At 43.3% G+C, this 20,770-nt stretch overlaps 1 protein-coding gene across 7 annotated transcripts in view; it reads left to right on the plus strand.

Annotated features, from left to right (window-relative positions):
* SLC12A7 (solute carrier family 12 member 7) overlaps positions 1 to 20,770 on the plus strand; it is a 623,740-nt gene that overhangs the window by 92,863 nt on the left and 510,107 nt on the right. Inside the window, exon 1 of one of the 7 annotated variants that reach the window (XM_075586362.1) lies at positions 5,267 to 5,338. The exons of the other annotated variants lie outside the window; for them this stretch is intronic. The gene's annotated coding sequence lies outside the window, so the exon portion shown is untranslated. Of the gene's footprint in view, positions 1 to 5,266; positions 5,339 to 20,770 lie in introns of those variants that run through there. 7 annotated transcript variants of the gene reach the window in all.

Here is a 20,770-nt window from a genome sequence, read left to right on the forward strand (position 1 = left end):
TTCCCGCTGGCTGCAATACTGCACAGTATATATATATATACTGCATTACAATTCATGAATTTATGCCATCTGGTAGACACGCGAAGCATTGCAGCCTATTAAATCCTAATCATTATCATTTAACAGATCAGCCGCCCATCAGCCAGGCATGAACCCAGGCTGGGAAGGCAAATGCAACGGGGCTTGTCAGAGGTGAGGAGTGGCGCATTCCAGGTATCTGCCAGGTACATACCGGGTATTTGCTCGAATAAAGTGTGTCGGTGCAGTACAGACAGTAGGAGGGAGTTCTGGTAAGTGCGTCTGCAGGGGGCCAAGCTATATGTATCATGTGTTCAGAATATCAACAGTGCTTTTCATATGCTTCTTTAAGCAAGTGTGTCTTAAGGTGGGTCTTAAAGGTGGATAGAGAGGGTGCTAGTTGGGTACTGAGGGGAAGGGCATTCCAGAGGTGTGGGGCAGTCAGTGAAAAAGGTTTAAGGCGGGAGAGGGCTTTAGATACAAAGGGGGTAGAAAGAAGACATCCTTGAGCAGAACGCAAGAATCCGGATGGTGCATAGCGAGAAATTAGGGCTGAGATGTAAGGAGGGGCAGAAGAGTGTAGAGCTTTAAAAGTGAGGAGAAGAATGGAGTGTGAGATGCGGGATTTGATCGGAAGCCAGGAGAGGGATTTCATGAGGGGTGATGCTGAGACAGATCTAGGAAAGAGTAGAGTGATTCTGGCAGCAGCATTTAGGATAGATTGTAGGGGAGACAGGTGAGAGGCAGGAAGGCCGGACAGCAGGAGGTTACAGTAATCAAGACTGGAGAGAATGAGGGCCTGAGTCAGAGTTTTAGCAGTCGAGCAACAGAGGAAAGGGTGTATCTTTGTTATATTGCGGAGGAAAAAGCGACACGTTTTAGAAATGTTTTGAATGTGAGGGGCGAATGTGAGAGAGGAGTCGAGTGTGACCCATAGGCAGCGTGCTTGGGCTACCTTTTGTCATTCTTTCTTTTTCTTTGGCGTAGGTGTGTGGGGGGAGGGGGGTTTGTCAATGATTATGATTATCATGAATGTAAAGAAATATTTATTTTATCAGAAACAAAAAAAAACAAATATAAAAATAATCATGAATAATACAAAATGCAGTCTTTATTCAGTTCTTCTGTCAGATGGAAATTGAGGGCCGGTGGATAATCATGAATCATGAATAATGCACAATGTTGATAATATTAATTAATAATATAAATATATATATATATATATATATATACACAAAAACACAGAAAAAACAGGCGCACTCATAGCGTAAAATTGTATAACAATAAATTTATGGAATAAGGTATAAAAATACACACTCACAAACAGAGCTGAATAAAATGCATTTTTGAGTACAACTCAGCCCGTTCAGACGCAGGAACCCAAAGAGGAGGACTTCGGTGTGATGTCCGCGGGATGTCCGCGGTGTGTCTTGCCACAATAGCCCCTCTATGTTCCAGCAGGGACCGAAAGCCACGAGGGACGCCGCCTTCCCCTTGCTCCGGCGCTACACAGAGCATACACTGAATCAAATCTCGCGTGAGCTCGATGACGTCAGCGAGGTTTCAGCCGGAGAGAGTTCACAATGTAAACAGAAACTTGAATGTCTGAATGGCTGGTAGCAAAATGCTAGCAACACAGCAAAAGTGCAATATATGCAGATGAGTGTCAGTATAAAATATACAAACTGGACAGTAGGCTCCACAGCAATCTCTACGTGTTTCGTCTCGAACGAGACTTCATCAGGAGTAATAGCATAGGCATTAAACACAGTTATATAGTACATAAGACCAATCAGAGCATAGAAGACAGAGGATTAGTAATGAGATACACATGATGAGTAATAGGCTTGGATTAACCCCCATATATGCCAAAGCACACATAGATACGGATTCACAATTTTAATCCTAAGGACCAAATATATTATTGCATATAGTATTAAGCGCTTCAACTAGTGCATTAATTATATATCACAATTGTAAAACAAAAATTAAGCACACAAGTTAGCCAAAAAGGTTAACCAAAAAGATTAAGTAGAATGTCATTGGTAGATAACTTGCATAGTAACATATATATATATATATAATACATATAATGCAAGAAACAGATGTCAATACATGGTAAACAATACCCTAAGTATAAAGAGATAGCTGAATAACCACTAAATGTAGAAGGAGATAAAATAGGTATTATAGAGACTCAGAGGGACCCAGGTGCAAAAAATAAGACAAAGGAGCTAACAAAAAAGCTGAAAATGTGTAATAAATATAATATAAAAATATATATATAAAAAAAAAATATATATAAAAAATATATATGTAAAGAGGGAAAGGAGACAGGGGAAGAAAAAGAGGTGTATGAATGAGAAATAAAAAATGTATGAATAAAGGTGAAAATATAAATAAAAATGAAAAAAAAAAAAGTACATAAAAGTGGCAAATAAAAATAAAGATATAAATGTAATAAAAAATGTGTGAACAATAAAGGATACTGGACCAATGGTGGTCACGCAAGCAAAGTCAATGGTACCCATATAAATGATGTAGATTAGGCCAAGTTAAGAATGAACAAATGATTTGGTATATACAGGCATACCCCACATTAACGTACGCAATGGGACCGCGGCATGTATGTAAAGCGAAAATGTACTTAAAGTGAAGCACTCCCTTTTTTTCCACTTATCGATGCATGTACTGTACTGCAATCGTCATATATGTGCTTAACTGATGTAAATAACGCATTTGTAACAGGTTCTATAGTCTCCCCGCTTGCGCACAGCTTTGGTGCAGGTAAGGAGTTCAACTTTGCTGTTCAGGACGTGGTGACAGGCGCATGCGTGAGCTGCCATTTGACTATTGGGCGATATGTACTTACTCGCGAGTGTACTTAAAGTGAGTGTCCTTAAAGCGGGGTATGCCTGTAAATGTAAAAATACTGAGCCACTGTGGTGTAATGGTGCCCACACGGAAGGAACGAAATAAATCGTTCAACCCAGACCTCCCTGCTACGCACCAAACCTCACAGTAGACAAAATGATGTAACTAGACTACTGTACTGATATCTATTGTGTCATTGAGACCCCCCGGAACCAATGTACCAAGTACATATATCCAGTAGGTCTCCCTGACACACAATTTTTTGAACCTATCACCCTCCGAAAGGGAAGGTAAGATGGCCTCGATACCAAAGATGGACAGATAGCAGGGATCCTTATTATGCATAATATCAAAATGTCGTGATAGACAGTGCGACTGAAGGCCATGTTTGACATTTCTACGATGCTCGAGAAATCTAGTACTAATCGTCCTAGACGTGCGGCCCACATACTGTAGGCCGCAACGACAGGAAATAAGATATATAATGTATGTACTAAGACAATTAATATGATGTTTGATTTCATGTTCAGAGCCGTTAGAAAAGGATTTAAAGGTGTTAATTTTACTTAGATGCCCACAAGTGATACACCTAGTTCTACCACAGGAAAAGTTACCCTTTTTAGATGTTAGAGGTGGTGGTTTAATAGTTGGCTTAAGTCTACTTGGGGCAATCATGGTCTTTAGGCATCTTGCTTTTTTAAAGACGATAGGAGCTCGTGTTGGCACCCTGGGACCTAAAATAGGATAATTTTGAATAATGTTCCAGTGCCTATTGATAATATGTTTGACCTGATAGGCCAGTCTATTGTACTTAGTAATGAACTTAGGAAAAGAATGCAAAGGATTCCCGCTAAATCTGTCCACCGCTGGATCAAGGCCAGCATGATCAGATCTGGTCCTGGACCTCTTGAGTAGAGCACTCCTATCAATACTTTGAGCGTCATCAAACGCCCTCTGCACCACCGTTCCATCATACCCCTTTTGGAGAAACTTATTAATTAAGGTCTCTCCTTGATCACAGAAATCCGAGTTGAGGGAACAATTACGGCGAATCCTAAAGAATTGGCTTCTAGGGATGTTGTTCAACCACTTTTTGTAGTGGTTGCTACCGTATTGCAGGTACCCATTGGTGGAGACAGGTTTAAAGTGTGTTTTACTATGTATCCTCATGTCCGACCTATCAATGAACAGCTCAAGATCTAGAAATACCACCGTATCTGGATGTATGGTGTGGGTAAATTTAAGCCCCATGTTGTTATCATTAAATGATTCCAGTATATCTTTCAGTTGGCCCTTATCACCATCCCAAATGATAATAATGTCATCTATGAAACGACCATAGAATACCAGACCAGCAAGAGACAAGGATGATTACGCAAATGACAGAGTGAGGGACTGGAGAAAAAAAGGTGACTATTATAAATCTGGCAATTATGGGAAATCCAATAGATCTAAGTATAGAAGTAACAGCAGGGATTATAATAGATATAGATCAAGATCATATGAAAAGATTACGAAAACAAGTTCTCAGGATAATTATAAATCTAAGTCCATTCCTGGAGAAAAAGCTATGGCAAGATCTAAAGATCATTCATCTGAACCCACAGTTTCTGTCATTAACTGTCCAGTCTCTAATAAATCTTCTCCACTGGGTAATCTAGAATTAGTATCTACTAATAGTGACCTATCTATGAAAAGCCAAAATGAAGGAGTAAAAAAATACGGTGGTATTTCTAGATCTTGAGCTGTTCATTGATAGGTCGGACATGAGGATACATAGTAAAACACACTTTAAACCTGTCTCCACCAATGGGTACCTGCAATACGGTAGCAACCACTACAAAAAGTGGTTGAACAACATCCCCAGAAGCCAATTCTTTAGGATTCGCCGCAATTGTTCCCTTAACTCGGATTTCTGTGATCAAGGAGAGACTTAATTAATAAGTTTCTCCAAAAGGGGTATGATGGAACGGTGGTGCAGAGGGCGTTTGATGACGCTCAAAGTATTGATAGGAGTGCTCTACTCAAGGGGTCCAGGACCAGATCTGATCATGCTGGCCTTGATCCAGCGGTGGACAGATTTAGCGGGAATCCTTTGCATTCTTTTCCTAAGTTCATTACTACACTGGCGACACACTTTATTCGAGCTTGGCTAGTCCCACGAATTCGGGTATACCCGGGTGTATTGAGGTTTGTGACTGTTTTCTGCCCGAGTGCATTGAGTTATTTTCCAAGCAGGGATTGAAGCATTTTATTCCCGCTGGCTGCAATACTGCACAGTATATATATATATACTGCATTACAATTCATGAATTTATGCCATCTGTTAGACACGCGAAGCATTGCAGCCTATTAAATCCTAATCATTATCATTTAACAGATCAGCCGCCCATCAGCCAGGCATGAACCCAGGCTGGGAAGGCAAATGCAACGGGGCTTGTTAGAGGTGAGGAGTGGCGCATTCCAGGTATCTGCCAGGTACATACCGGGTATTTGCTCGAATAAAGTGTGTCGGTGCAGTAAGTACAATAGACTGGCCTATCAGGTCAAACATATTATCAATAGGCACTGGAACATTATTCAAAATTATCCTATTTTAGGTCCCAGGGTGCCAACACGAGCTCCTATTGTCTTTAAAAAAGCAAGATGCCTAAAGACCATGCTTGCCCCAAGTAGACTTAAGCCAACCATTAAACCACCACCTCTAACATCTAAAAAGGGTAACTTTTCCTGTGGTAGAACTAGGTGTATCACTTGTGGGCATCTAAGTAAAATTAACACCTTTAAATCCTTTTCTAACAGCTCTGAACATGAAATCAAACATCATATTAATTGTCTTAGTACATACATTATATATCTTATTTCCTGTCGTTGCGGCCTACAGTATGTGGGCCGCACGTCTAGGACGATTAGTACTAGATTTCTCGAGCATCGTAGAAATGTCAAACATGGCCTTCAGTCGCACTGTCTATCACGACATTTTGATATTATGCATAATAAGGATCCCTGCTATCTGTCCATCTTTGGTATCGAGGCCATCTCACCTTCCCTTTCGGAGGGTGATAGGTTCAAAAAATTGTGTGTCAGGGAGACCTACTGGATATATGTACTTGGTACATTGGGGGTCTCAATGACACAATAGATATCAGTACAGTAGTCTAGTTACATCATTTTGTCTACTGTGAGTTTGGTGCGTAGCAGGGAGGTCTGGGTTGAACGATTTATTTCGTTCCTTCCGTGTGGGCACCATTACACCACAGTGGCTCAGTATTTTTACATTTATATACCAAATCATTTGTTCATTCTTAACTTGGCCTAATCTACATCATTTATATGGGTACCATTGACTTTGCTTGCGTGACCACCATTGGTCCAGTATCCTTCATTGTTCACACATTTTTTATTACATTTATATCTTTATTTTTATTTTTAAATTGCCACTTTTATGTACTTTTTTTTTTTCATTTTTATTTATATTTTCACCTTTATTCATACATTTTTTATTTCTCATTCATACACCTCTTTTTCTTCCCCTGTCTCCTTTCCCTCTTTACATATATATTTTTTATATATATATATATATTTTTTTATATATATATTTTTATATTATATTTATTACACATTTTCAGCTTTTTTGTTAGCTCCTTTGTCTTATTTTTTGCACCTGGGTCCCTCTGAGTCTCTATAATACCTATTTTATTTCCTTCTACATTTAGTGGTTATTCAGCTATCTCTTTATACTTAGGGTATTGTTTACCATGTATTGACATCTGTTTCTTGCATTATATGTATTTATATATATATGTTACTATGCAAGTTATCTACCAATGACATTCTACTTAATCTTTTTGGTTAACCTTTTTGGCTAACTTGTGTGCTTAATTTTTGTTTTACAATTGTGATATATAATTAATGCACTAGTTGAAGCGCTTAATACTATATGCAATAATATATTTGGTCCTTAGGATTAAAATTGTGAATCCGTATCTATGTGTGCTTTGGCATATATGGGGGTTAATCCAACCCTATTACTCATCATGTGTATCTCATTACTAATCCTCTGTCTTCTATGCTCTGATTGGTCTTATGTACTATATAACTGTGTTTAATGCCTATGCTATTACTCCTGATGAAGTCTCGTTCGAGACGAAACGCGTAGAGATTGCTGTGGAGCCTACTGTCCAGTTTGTATATTTTATACTGACACTCATCTGCATATATTGCACTTTTGCTGCGTTGCTAGCATTTTGCTACCAGCCATTCAGACATTCAAGTTTCTGTTTACATTGTGAACTCTCTCCGGCTGAAACCTCGCTGACGTCATCGAGCTCACGCGAGATTTGATTCAGTGTATGCTCTGTGTAGCGCCGGAGCAAGGGGAAGGCGGCGTCCCTCGTGGCTTTCGGTCCCTGCTGGAACATAGAGGGGCTATTGTGGCAAGACACACCGCGGACATCACACCGAAGTCCTCCTCTTTGGGTTCCTGCGTCTGAACGGGCTGAGTTGTACTCAAAAATGCATTTTATTCAGCTCTGTTTGTGAGTGTGTATTTTTATCCCTTATTCCATAAATTTATTGTTATACAATTTTACGCTATGAGTGCGCCTGTTTTTTCTGTGTTTTTGTAGATATCCTCAAGGAAGTGGTGTTCCCTTCATTCGGGCTGCAGAGACTCTTTTGGATAGCAATTGGAATATCTTGGGATTTGTATATATTTTTTTATATATATTTTTCTGGACATTTTCTTTTTTTATGTATTTTTTATGCATTTTATTAACACATTCATTTTTATTCTATCCACTGTGCTTAGCATAGGTTTTTTATTCTTATCTGTATTATTTTTACTTTTATTTTTACAATCACCTTTTATTTTTATAGAGATATTATATAATATAGTGTTAGGTTGGCGCTAATATTTTTTCTCTTTTTGTGATATATATATATATATATATATATATATATATAATTTTTTCCGTCTTTATCTTCTTCCTCATTCTGTGTACATTACAGTAGTTCAATGAGAGAGGAGAGGTTTTGTGTACATCATGACTGCAGTTTAGATACTGTACAAACAGTTCACAAACTTTACACGATACCCCCCCTCTCCCCCAGTCCATCCTTTTTTTTTTCTGAAAAGACAAGAAAACAAAAAATTAGTGCAGTTATGTGCATACTGTATTATGGCATTGTGTGCTGTATAATACTGTCAAACAAGTCTATACTGGAACTACTGTATTCTCTGACTACTGTTAAATACTTTGTAACCAGATGGCTGGTGCTGCTCTCTCTGGAAAGAAAAAAATTGAGCAGTTGGGTGCATACTGTATTATGGCATTGTGTACTGTATAGCTACTCCATATTGGACTACAGTATGCAGTTAGTACTGTCAAACTAGTCTATACTGGAACTACTGTATACTCTGACTACTAGGAAAGAAAAAATCTGTGCCATACTTACCTGTATCATACTGTACTTACAATACTACAGTACAGTACTATACCATACTACCTTCCTGGCGCTTGCCCATTACGCGCGATCACAATGGGCAACACAGTCACAATATGGTCAATATATTTATTGCATCGTTCCACGGTGAGTACATCGTTTCAAAAACTCAGTATGCCTTGCTCCAACTCATCCTTTTTTGAGGGTTTCACGACTTTTCGGATATGGTCCTTCAGCTGATGCCAGACCATTTCGATAGGATTGAAGTCTGGCGATCTGTCATTGGAAAAAAAGGACAATTAGTTTAAGAGATACAGTACACAGTAAAAACAGTGGGGAAAAATGAGACACGGTTACCGCACTTACTCCACTGGCGTCTTCACCCAGTTGATACCGCGCTCAAGGATATGCGCTGTTGACACGGTGTGCTTCGGATCATTGTCCTGGTAGAAACGGTGACCATCCGGGAACTCACGTGTGATGTATTCCACAATCTCAGGCACAATTTTCTCTTGGAAGAAAGCTTTATTCATGATTCCTATAACAAGAAAAGAAAAGTGCTCAAAAAACTGCACATTGGTATAGTACAGTGCATAAGGCAAAAGCGAGTGACATACATTTTACTGTACCTTCAAAGATGACGATGCATCCTGGTCCACGCCTAGAGATGGCACCCCACACATGCATCTTCACTGGGTGTTTTGGACGTGGCTTCATAGATATGCGACCTTTTTTGTGGAATGCAAATCTCTCCAGCGAAACAGTAGACTCGTCAGTGAAAATGCAATCCTGGAAAGTTTCTCCACTGTCGATCCATGCCTGGGCCTGGACCACTCTCTTGATCTTGTTAACGTCCCTTATCATAGGGTACGCTCTGTAATGACAAGGAATAAATAATTTTAGAGGCACAGTACAGTTTCTTAAACAACACTTTTACCTCTGTACTGTCTAGTACTAACCTCACACGTCCATATTTCCATCCAATTCTGCGTCTCATCTTCTTTATGCTGGTCTCGGATACAGTGAGATTGTGATTTTCCTGCAGAGTTTATTTGACCCTTAATGCACTCTTCTCATCATTCTCCTCACTTATTTTGTCGACCAGAAGAGTTGTCTCCCTACAATGTACAGAAAAACAACAATCCGGTATTAATTAATTAATATGCAGCAATATATATACTGTTGTTATAAAAATATACAGAAATAACTATAAAATTAGATAGATCTACACAAAATATTTTTCTATTAATATGCAGCAATATAAACAATATATACTGTAGTTATATAAATATACCGAAATAACTATAAAATTAGATAGATCTACACAATTGTCAGGAATCCCTTCCATCCGGAGCTTTGCAGGTTCCAGACAATCTATTCCCTGCCTCTGCAATCACCTGCCTCCTGCTGCCTCCTGTGCAGCTCTGGCCTAATTGGCCTCCTGTGCTATTTAGTGCCTGCCCCGCCCTCAGGAAGTTGCTGGACATAGATTTTGCAATCCAGGTTGCAAGTAACTGTGCTTGTCACAGACTCCGTGTTTGGCCTACTGGGCTCTTTGTGCCTTGTATCCTGCTTCCAGTCCCTGGCATCCCAAGGCCTTCTTGCATAGCAGCCCCGGCGCTGCTTTCCTTGTTCCTGCAGACTTCGTCTTCGCCGTGCTGTAGCGGCTACGCTGGTTTCCCCAGCGTTTCCTGTGGCGTCTGTCTCAGTTCCTGTCTCTTTTTCTCTTTAGTGATCCCTTGCGTACCGAACCGGCTGGCTGTGGATCCGCTCTCGTCTCCTGCCCTTGGCTTGTATCCTGACCTCTTGGATTTCTCGACCCCTTCACCTCAGTTCGCGGATTCCTACCTACCTCCCGGCTCTGGACATCAGGCCCTCGGTACCACCTATCCTCTGGAATCTCCCTTCTCGTCTGGCGAGTATCTTATTTTATCTTATACTCCCAGACGGTTCCAGACGCCTATTTTCCACTTTCCAGGCGTGTCCCCGTAGCTGTGGGTGCAGTTTGTTACCCATCCCACCTCAGTATCGGGGTCCCTCCTTGTTTGTGACGGGCACGTACGTTACAACAATATATAGTTCTATTAATATGCAGCAATATAAACAATAATAGGTATACTGTATTATATAGTAATATAAATATAAATATACTTACAAAGAAAAACCTGGCGCCAAAAGTTCATTGGATAATCCTCTACTCCTCAGGGGATCAGCACCCTTGCTTGACAGGCCTCGCACGCCGCCACAGTATTACTAGGCAGCCTATATATATTTTTTTTTTACTTGTCACATTGGTGTTTTAGTCTTTAGCGCTTGTTCACATTTTTTCTTTTTCATAAATATACTTACGCGTTAGTTACCGATGGTGTCCTCGTGCATTGTCTGTCTGGTTTTTCCGTGTGCATGATAGCACACGGTGGTTGATGGCACAACGAGGCCAGAAGCAGCTAACCAGTGTTGGATATCTGCAATTCGGTGTCCACTCGTGTACATCTCCTTAATTCTCATGCTGAGATCCTTTGAAATCTTTTTAACAGGCATTGCTGTGAGTAGAAAGAAATACAAGCACAAGAATGTATATTCGATGTTTAGTCTGTGTATTCAATGTGCAGTGAATCCACAAAATGGATGGTGTATTTATACGTTAATGACTCACATTGGAGTACGCCCACTTTCAACACCTGTACCTCGTCGCCATGCATCAAAGGTTACACACTTTGCATAGCCCACCACTCGATGATCTTTATCTGAACTTGCCCTTGTCCAGATACTGCATTGTGCCATCTGCTTCCATGGATCAACCCCGATTCTACGGATACAGGAATCCACTCGCCTCTGCCGTGCTTGTCACACAGAAAAAGCGAAAGGCGGCAGCCGTTTCCAAGTCAAGGCCAAAGCGACAGGTTAAGGCTAATAAAGAAAACCTTCTGCTGACCCCAAAGGCTAAGGGTTTTAATACACGTAAGCCTTATTATGTCAAGAAGAAATACGGTGATGTACACTCAACGTAAAACAAATGGCAGCCAACCCATCGAACCCGCAGGCCACTTCCTCGTTTATGCTTCGACGACTCTGCCGCCGCTCTCCTGCAAATCTACAGCCCATCTTATCCACTACTCGTCCACGACGCTGCCGCCGCTCTCCCGGAAACCCACAGGCCATTTTCGCCACTGCTCTTCGACGCCGCTGCCGCTGGTGCCCCTGAAATCCACGGGTCACTTTCTCCATTATGCTTAGACGACTCTGCCGCTTCTCGCCCGGAAATCCACAGGTCACTTTCTCCATCCCTTTTCGACGACGCTGCCGCTACTCCTCTCCCGGAAATCCACAGGTCACCTCCTCCATCCTACTTCGACGACACTGCCGCTTCTCTCCATGGAACCCCCATCTCATCCTCCATAGCACCCATCCACCCAGATGTCCACAGCACGCCATGCACAAGAACCAGCTTGTTAGACCGCATGCTGAATGGGTTAAGTGTTGATATCCCCGGGAACTCTACTGTGCTGGTAAAGATAGATCTGCTTCTGGACACCATGCTAAATATGGATCAACGGATGCAGAAGATGGATCAACGGATGGAGAAGATGGATTGACGGATGGAGAAGATAGAGACTGACATAGCGGAGATACATAATTTGCTCGGTGTTAATGCCCCTGTATCCCCGACGCCGGAGCAGGAGGGTGGCATGGATGTGATGAATCGGACCTTCGACTGCCTTACAACACCAAGCGCACCCCCTCCACCAGAAGAATTTGTGTACATGCATGCCGTTGAGGAGGAGGATAACATGACAACCCCGTCAAGACCACACCAGGAGACAACACGGCGACCAAGAAAGGAGGAAAGCTTCCTCCCAGACAACCTACCCTCGCACGCCGCCACAAGCACACCCGCTCACAGAACCCAACCTACATACGCTTGCATCGATACGTGCCCGACATCATCCTGCGCGAGCTGCAACCGGCACTCAGGGAGAAGTATAGGGTGATGAGTGCTGGTTTACCCCAGAAGTATGCCATGTTAATTTTTAAGCACCACGTGTCCTACTTGGTGTACTGCGGGTGGGCCAAAAATGTAAACTACGAAGGAAATCGCGAAAAAAGGGCGCTTCCTGAAAATTTAAGAAGGACTATTGTGGAGGAATTGCGGCGCTATTTTTCAATTACAGATCCTTTAATGAAAATCGTTCGGGACTCCATTAATGGCATTTTGCGCCATACAAGGCATCGGCCCTGGAAGGACAATCTGGTGGGGATGGAATTTGCGTGACTGTTCAACTGTTTTTGTAAATGTTTTGACTTTCTGTTCTTTAATAAAGGAGATGTTGCGTGTTTTAACTTGTATTAATAAAGAAATGTTTTTACTTACTGTACACAGGACCTGCACAATTCCAGTCCCCGAGGGCCGCAAACAGGCCCGATTTTCAAGGTTATCCTGAAAACCGGGCCTGTTTGCCGCCCTCGAGGACTGGAGTTGTGCAGGCCTGACTAACTGTTCTGTACACCATCCTACTGTAAATGTTTTGACTTTCTGTACTTTTGTGCTGACTGTAAACCATACTAACATAATACATGTAGAATAAATGCACACTTTTAATTTTTTCGGGTTTATTATACAGCGTATATAAAAAAGTATTGTATACGTTCTGAAAACATCAGCATACTGTGTCAGGTATTCTATCCTAATCACAGTAAAAACACATAAACCGGCGTCTACAAAAAAATAGAAATTATAGCCTGACCGAATATAGTCCAATGCAGCTGGGATGAGATCCAAGGTAGTATCTTCAATGAAGTCTCATTGAATAACAAACAAACATTAAGGACGACAACATAGAAGAAAAAAAGAGAAAAAGATCATAGTGCAACTAAAAACAAAAAATCACTGATAAGGTATGCAAGAAATGATAGCAGTTTAATACAATGAATAAAAATAAATATAAAAACAACAAACACTTGATTGTTGGGCAAGAGACACAAAGCAATGGCATCCAGTGGGGATAAAATTGAAACCCTACTTACAGCAAGGCTGATAAATGTAAGCCCGTAGCACAATGTCACTATCCAAATCAGAAGCCTGGGAGCAAGATGTCACAGCTCAGCCTCCTGGAGCTCCACACCGCCGGAGAACGCCGCTGGCCACACACCCACGAGTCAGCAAGTGAGCAGGTAGTGAGACAGGCAACAGCCTGAGCCCAGTGCTGCCGGGGGACTCACCGATGCAATACACGCAGACCAGAAGGTCTTGCGATACTCGGTGACGTCACCACTAGAGGCAGAGGCAGGGGAAGTCACGAGCAAGTGCCGGGGAGCTCTTAGAGCTGAGGCAAAAAAGCAGCTAGATCGATCATCATTTATCATTTATCAGCCTTGCTGTAAGTAGGGTTTCAATTTTATCCCCACTGGATGCCATTGCTTTATAAGTGTCTCTTGCCCAACAATCAAGTGTTTGTTGTTTTTATATTTATTTTTATTCATTGTATTAAACTGCTATCATTTCTTGCATACCTTATCAGTGATTTTTTGTTTTTAGTTGCACTATGATCTTTTTCTCTTTTTTTCTTCTATGTTGTCGTCCTTAATGTTTGTTTGTTATTCTATGAGACTTCATTGAAGATGCTACCTTGGATCTCATCCCAGCTGCATTGGACTATATTCGGTCAGGCTATAATTTCTATTTTTTTGTAGGCGCCGGTTTATGTGTTTTTACTGTGTTTATTGGTTTGTGTGACCTCATTTTTTTCTGGCAGCCTCCACTCTAATGTTAGAGTGTGTATTTATATGTATGTTAGTCACTTAATTGTCACTAGTTATTAATATTTGCATTAGCGCTGTTCCCACTGCCCTTCCCCCTTATTCTATCCTAATCCCCCCCCCCCCCTGTGTTTGGATGGATTTCCTGATGAAAAGGAAAAGGCACAATAAAGCCTTATTATAATTTCACCTTATAAAAGTCTCCAATTGTGTACCTCTGTGAACGTCCGTCTACACTCCGGTACGTGTTTTTTTTCCCTCAGATTCTGCAATGTGCAGGCATTGTAACACAAAGCGATATTATCCATCGAAATCCCTCCATTTGCCGTTTTCCGTATGAGATGACAAAGTTTACTTTTCTGAGGAACAAAAAAAAAGTAAAAGTTTTACTGTAATGGTCAGTCAGTCTGTCCCCTAAAGAAGTTCCCATAGTCAGTCCCACCAATAATTTTCTCGGGGGGCGTCTCCTGTTCACATGCGCATGCGCCTACCGTCGATGTGATGACACGCATACAGTATGCGTTTCAAGAAGGTTCCAATGCGCTGTACAAGCCGCTCAGCCAATGATATTGCTTACAGGAGAATCGCTTGACTTTTGATCGCACTGATATTGATATTTTCAAAATAAAAAAAAACAATAAAATACGGCAACATTACTCACCATAGACTTTCCCAATCAGCTGGCGCTGAGCCACTGCCAGTCCCGTATTCTTGATCATACACGTCGTTGACAGGTGGCAGCGGGACTACTACACCTGTAGTCAGCTGATAAGGCTGGAAATCGCTTAGGTACATGCAAGCTTGCTCGAAACTGTACGCGACATCCGGCTCAGGCTGCAGGTATCCAGGCGGGGACAGACAGCAAGGGTTGCCGGTCACCAGGTTTTCACTGACAGTCGGACAGTTATTGCTTGCCAGCGACTGACGTTTCTTAGTTGGTTTTAACACGACCTTTTGCCGTCTCCATGATCATAGATACGGGAAAAACCCGGTGATACACACCAATACCCTCCAATAAAATCGGGATCAGTACGAAAAAAACATGGATCGCTACATAACTTTTTCCTTATTACACGCTTCCACACATGAGGATCTGGTGAAAATTTGTAAAAGTCATAGTTTTCGATAAAATACTGATAAATTTGAACAACTGTTGCCATCTTATCATCTGTTGCATTAATCGCGGCCCATATTAAATAAGCGAACGTTCTGTCGGGTTTTTGGAACACGGACTGCGGTGGTGTACTCATGTCGGGACTCTCAGGACAATAAAACAAGACAAGACACTGCATGTATTTTTAATATGAAAAGCCTAAATTGATACATTATTGCAACTTCTTCAGTCCCAAGGCCAATTTACAATAGACCACTGTGGTATTTTTTTAAACACCTGCAAGTCGACGCATTACAATTCATGAATATCTGCCATCTGGCGGATCCGCGAAGAATTGCAACCAATTAAATCCGAACCATTTTCAATAAACACATCAACCGCGGGTGTGAATGCAACATGAATTCGGTATAAATGTGGTGAAGTGCGTGGCATTCGGAAAAAAATCCCGGAAAAATTCGGAGATGTTGGAGAATAAAAGGGGTCGCGGCTGTACACACACCAGAACAAATAAACACACACTCACCAGAACAAACACACACCAGAACAAATACACACACACCAGAACAAATACACACACACCAGAACAAATACACACACACCAGAACAAATGCACACACACACACACACACACACACACACACACCAGAACAAATACACACACACCAGAACAAATACACACACACACACATGCACACACCAGAACAAATACACACACATGCACACATTGTGACGGTTCAGGGGATTCGTGCTTCCCAATGTGTCCCCGTCACCCCTGCTCCCTCTGCCTCTGACCTTCCTCCCTCGCCTCCTCGTCCATTTGTCCCTTCTTCCTCCCGCACCCGTTCCTCTGTGGCGTGCCCGGACGCGCGTCAAGCTGTCACGCGCGTTCCCCGCGAGGTGCGCACACCTCTCCAGGCACCCGATCCCCTCCGCGGCACTCACACCTCGCGGCGTCCCTCTATTTCCCCACCTGCCACATTACCTCCTTCGGTCGCTTCTCCTGCTCTCTCGCCTTCCTTGGCGAGCGCCCCCACGGCACGACGCTACTGGTGCTCCCTGGCAAACACTGTACGCGCGCATCCAACCCTTGCAGAGGGCGTGCGCTCACGCTCCAGGTATAGGCCTTCCCAGAGCCCTGGCTCCGCCTCCCATAGCGTAAAAGCCATATCCCTGTGTGATTCACCTGTCTCCTCCCTTGCTCCCTCTGACCTATCCCTGCAACCTCTCACTCAACCCTCTGCTCCTCCTTCCTCTCCCATTGGTGCTCCCTCCTTTATAATCCCTGTCTGTCCTCTAGCTCACTGCTCTGCATAGCTTCTTGTGACCCCTGTGTGTGCAGTCTCTATGCTTGGCTCTCCTGTCTCTTTCAGCGCTGGTTCCTGTCCCTGCTTACCTTTGGATCTCCCTGGCTTGAACTCTGCTTTGAATTGGATTACCCTGCTTTCTCCTGCCCTTGAACCCTGCATTCGGATACTACTACGTTGCCTTCTCCAATCCTTGAACACTGGCTTACGGACATCACCACGCTGCTCTCTCTAACCCCTGAACTCTGGCACACGGACATTTCTATCCAAACTCTGGCATCCTGGACGTTGTAAGTATACGTTAACCCTTTCTCAACAGGCCCGGCAACGCATTACCACACTCCTGGCACGCCCTCACTGCTGTGGGTGCGTGTTATAACCTTACCCACCTCAGTACTGGGGACTGGCCAGGTCTGCGGGAATACAGGCGTTACATTATGCAGAGCCCAATAAATGCAGACCCCCCTGAGGTGGGTCAAGGTGTTTCCTTGGAACATTTACAATTTGTCAGTAGCCAACTGACCACTGTTTCGCAACAACTTGCTAATCTGTCTCTCCAGGAAACCCCAGCTGCCCCGTCACCTCCTGTCTCAGTGACCTACGATAACTCAGGACCACGTATACCACCTCCCAACCGGTATGATGGGGACCCTCTCGCTTGCCGTGGATTCCTAAACCAATGCGAGGTTCAATTTGAAATGTCTCCCTCTCTTTTTCCTACCGGCCGTACTAAGGTGGCCTACATTTACGCCTTACTCACTGGCGACGCCCTTGCTTGGGCTTCTCCCCTCTGGGAGCACAAACCTGAGTTGACCCAAGACTATTCTAAATTTAGGCATAAATTTCAACAAGTGTTTGACACTCCCGCACGTAGGGAGACGGATGCTTTTTCTCTGTTTCATATCACACAGGCTCGAGGATCTGCTGTTAAGTACGTAATAGAGTTCCGCACCCTCGCCGCTGAAATTCAATGGAACAACGAGGCACTTGCCGCAGCATATTGGCACGGTCTGTCTGATACTTTAAAAGATGATCTTGCCTCTCACGCCCGGCCGTCCTCTCTGGAACAACCAATTACATACGTATGGATCAACGTACCCAAGAACGACGTCACGAGCGACACTGTTACCGTTCTCTTCCTCCCCCGTCTGTCTCTCATAGGTCTTCTCCTTCGCCCTTCCTGGCATTGGACGCTCCTGAGCCAATGCAGATCGGTAGCCAACAATCACGGTCTGCGGAGAGAATGTGACGTCGTCAGAAGGGACTCTGTTACTATTCTGGTTCCCCAGAACATCGGCTCCAGAACTGTCCCCTGAAGCCGGGAAACGGGAACACCCAGTAAAGGTAGAGGGGCTTTTGCTGGGTACAATCTCTTCTTGCCCCTCTCTCTCTAAGGATCTCCCAAAGAAACTCATGCTTCCTGTAACGCTGGCGGGCCCTGACCTTCTATTAGAAGTAAAAGCTTTCATTGACTACGGGTCTGGCGGTAACTTCCTGGATCACACCTTCGCCTCTGAGAATCAAATCCCTCTGGTCAAGAGAAAAGCGCCCATTGGTCTTGAAGCTATCGATGGACGTCCGCTTCTGCCAGCCTTCATCATCTGGGAGTCCATTCCACTTACATTGACCACTGCGGATGGTCATAAGGAGGTAATAGTTTTTGATGTCTTCCATTCTCCTACCGTCCAGGTTATTCTAGGATTGCCTTGGCTACAGCTCAACAATCCGCGCATCGATTGGACCGACGTCTTACCTATCCAATGGCCTACCTCATCCGAGGCAGTGTCTACCACTCCTCCTGTTGCTGTGCTCGCTGGTTTGAATACCATCCCTTCCAACCTTTCCATCCTGAGTTCCTGGATGTTTTCAATAAAGTACAAGCTGAGGTACTGCCTCCCCATCGTCCCTACAATTGTCCTATTGATTTAATTCCAGGAACCATCCTCCCGAAGTCGAAGTCGTATCCTTTATCCGTTCCTGAAACTGAGGCTATGACGTCTTACATCCAAGAAAATTTGGAGAAAGGATTCATCCGCAACTCCACCTCCCCCGCTGGGGCAGGCTTCTTCTTCGTGAAGAAGAAGGATGGATCCCTAAGACCCTGTATCGACTTTCGCGGACTCAACAAAATTACGGTAAATAACGATATCCTCTTCCCCTAATTTCTGAACTATTCGACCGTCTTCAAGGAGCCTCTATCTTCTCCAAACTCGATTTAAGAGGGGCCTATAACCTCATCCGTATAAGAGATGGGGATGAATGGAAAACCGTGTTTAATATGCGATCTGGACATTGAGTATTTAGTGATGCCCTTCGGGCTATGCAATGCTCCTGCCGTTTTCCAAGAGTTTATGAACGATATTTTCCGGGACGTGTTGGGAACATTTGTTATCGTATATTTGGATGACATTCTCATTTTCTCTAAGGATTTAGAGGAGCACATTCGCCATACCAAACTGGTACTCTCTAGGCTTCGTGCTAATTGCCTCTACGCTAAAATGGAGAAATGTTTGTTCCATCAGACGCCCACAGCCTTCCTAGGCTATATTAACTCTAACCAAGGTTTTTCTATGGACCCAGAGAAATTGAAGTCTGTCCTCGACTGGCCGCTGCCGAATTCTCTCAAGGCTGTGCAGCGCTTCCTTGGCTTTGCCAATTATTACCGGAAGTTCATCCGTAATTTTTCTACCATTGCCTTACCCATCACCGCCTTGACTAAGAAGGGTGCTGATCCTACGACTTGGTCTCCCGAAGCCATTGACGCCTTCGAGTTTCTCAAAAAGGCCTTAGTCTCTGCACCCATCCTACGACATCCAGATACTTCGCTTCCCTTCACGTTAGAAGTTGACGCCTCTGATGTTGGAGCCGGTGCAGTACTCTCTCAGAGATCCTCTCCCCAGGAGAAGCTCCACCCCTGTGGTTTTTTTTCTCGGAAATTCTCGTCAGCCAAGAGAAATTATGATGTTGGGAATCGTGAGCTATTGGCCATTAAATTGGCTCTTCAGGAATGGAGGCATCTTCTCGAAGGAACCAAGGAGCCTATTGCCATCCTAACCGATCACAAAAATTTACTGTATATTGAGGGGGCTCGACGATTAGGATCTCGTCAGGCTCGTTGGTCACTATTTTTCTCTCGTTTCAACTATACCATTTCTTGTATTCCCGGTACCAAAAATATCAAAACAGACGCTCTCTCTCGCCAGTTCGCCACGGAGAACGACTCTAACGAATCCTCTGAATCTATTCTCCCCGCCAAGTGCATAATTTCGGCCAATAATTTTGATGTTTTGGATGAAATCAACAAAGCCCAGGTTCACATTCCCAGGAGATTTAGGGTGCCAGAGGGACGCTTATATGCAGCTCCACGTTTTCGCCACAAGATTCTACTTTGGGGACATTCTTCTACATTCTTCTAGATCCAGGCTTCAAGAGGACAGCGGATCTTATTAAACGGACCTTTTGGTGGCCTAAGATGAACAAGGACATTTTTTATTTCACCAGAGCTTGTCCGGTCTGTGCCCAGAGTAAATCCGCCCATCACAAACCGTCTGGTCTCCTCATGCCTCTTCCCATTCCGGAGCAACCTTGGAAACACATCTCTATGGACTTTATTGTCGAGCTTCCCAATTCTAAAGGAATGAATACCATTCTTGTTGTAGTGGATAGAGTTTCCAAACATTCACACTTTATACCCCTCAAGGGTCTCCCTAATTCTGCTACTTTGGCCGATATTTTTTCTAAGGAAATTTTCAGATTATACGGTGTTCCTATTTCTATTGCTTCTGACAGAGGTTCTCAATTTATCTCTTAATTTTGGCGTGCGTTTTCCCAGAGACTTGGGATTTCCCTTCTATTTTCTTCTGGATACCACCCTCAGACCAACGGTCAAACAGAAAGAATAAATCAGACCTTAGAGCAGTATCTCAGATGTTTCGTCTCCGAATCTCAAGACAACTGGGTGGATCTATTACCTTGGGCCGAGTTTGCCATTAACTCTCTTAAAAATGAATCTACGCAAGAGTCCCCTTTCTTCATTAATTTTGGATTCCACCCCAGCAGTCTTCCCCTCTCCTCCCTCCCGTCTGGTGTTCCTGCAGCGGATTCTCATGTCTCTACTCTTCAAAACTCTTGGAGGAAGATTCTGAAGACTCTACAAATTGCCGTCTCAAGACAAAAAACAAAGGCAGATCGACGACGCCAACCCGGGCCCTTCGTTTAAACCCGGAGACAGAGTGTGGTTATCCTCAAAAAATATAAG

Source organism: Ascaphus truei, chromosome 2 (genome assembly GCF_040206685.1).
Source record: "Ascaphus truei isolate aAscTru1 chromosome 2, aAscTru1.hap1, whole genome shotgun sequence".
NCBI classification, from domain to species: Eukaryota; Metazoa; Chordata; class Amphibia; order Anura; family Ascaphidae; genus Ascaphus; species Ascaphus truei.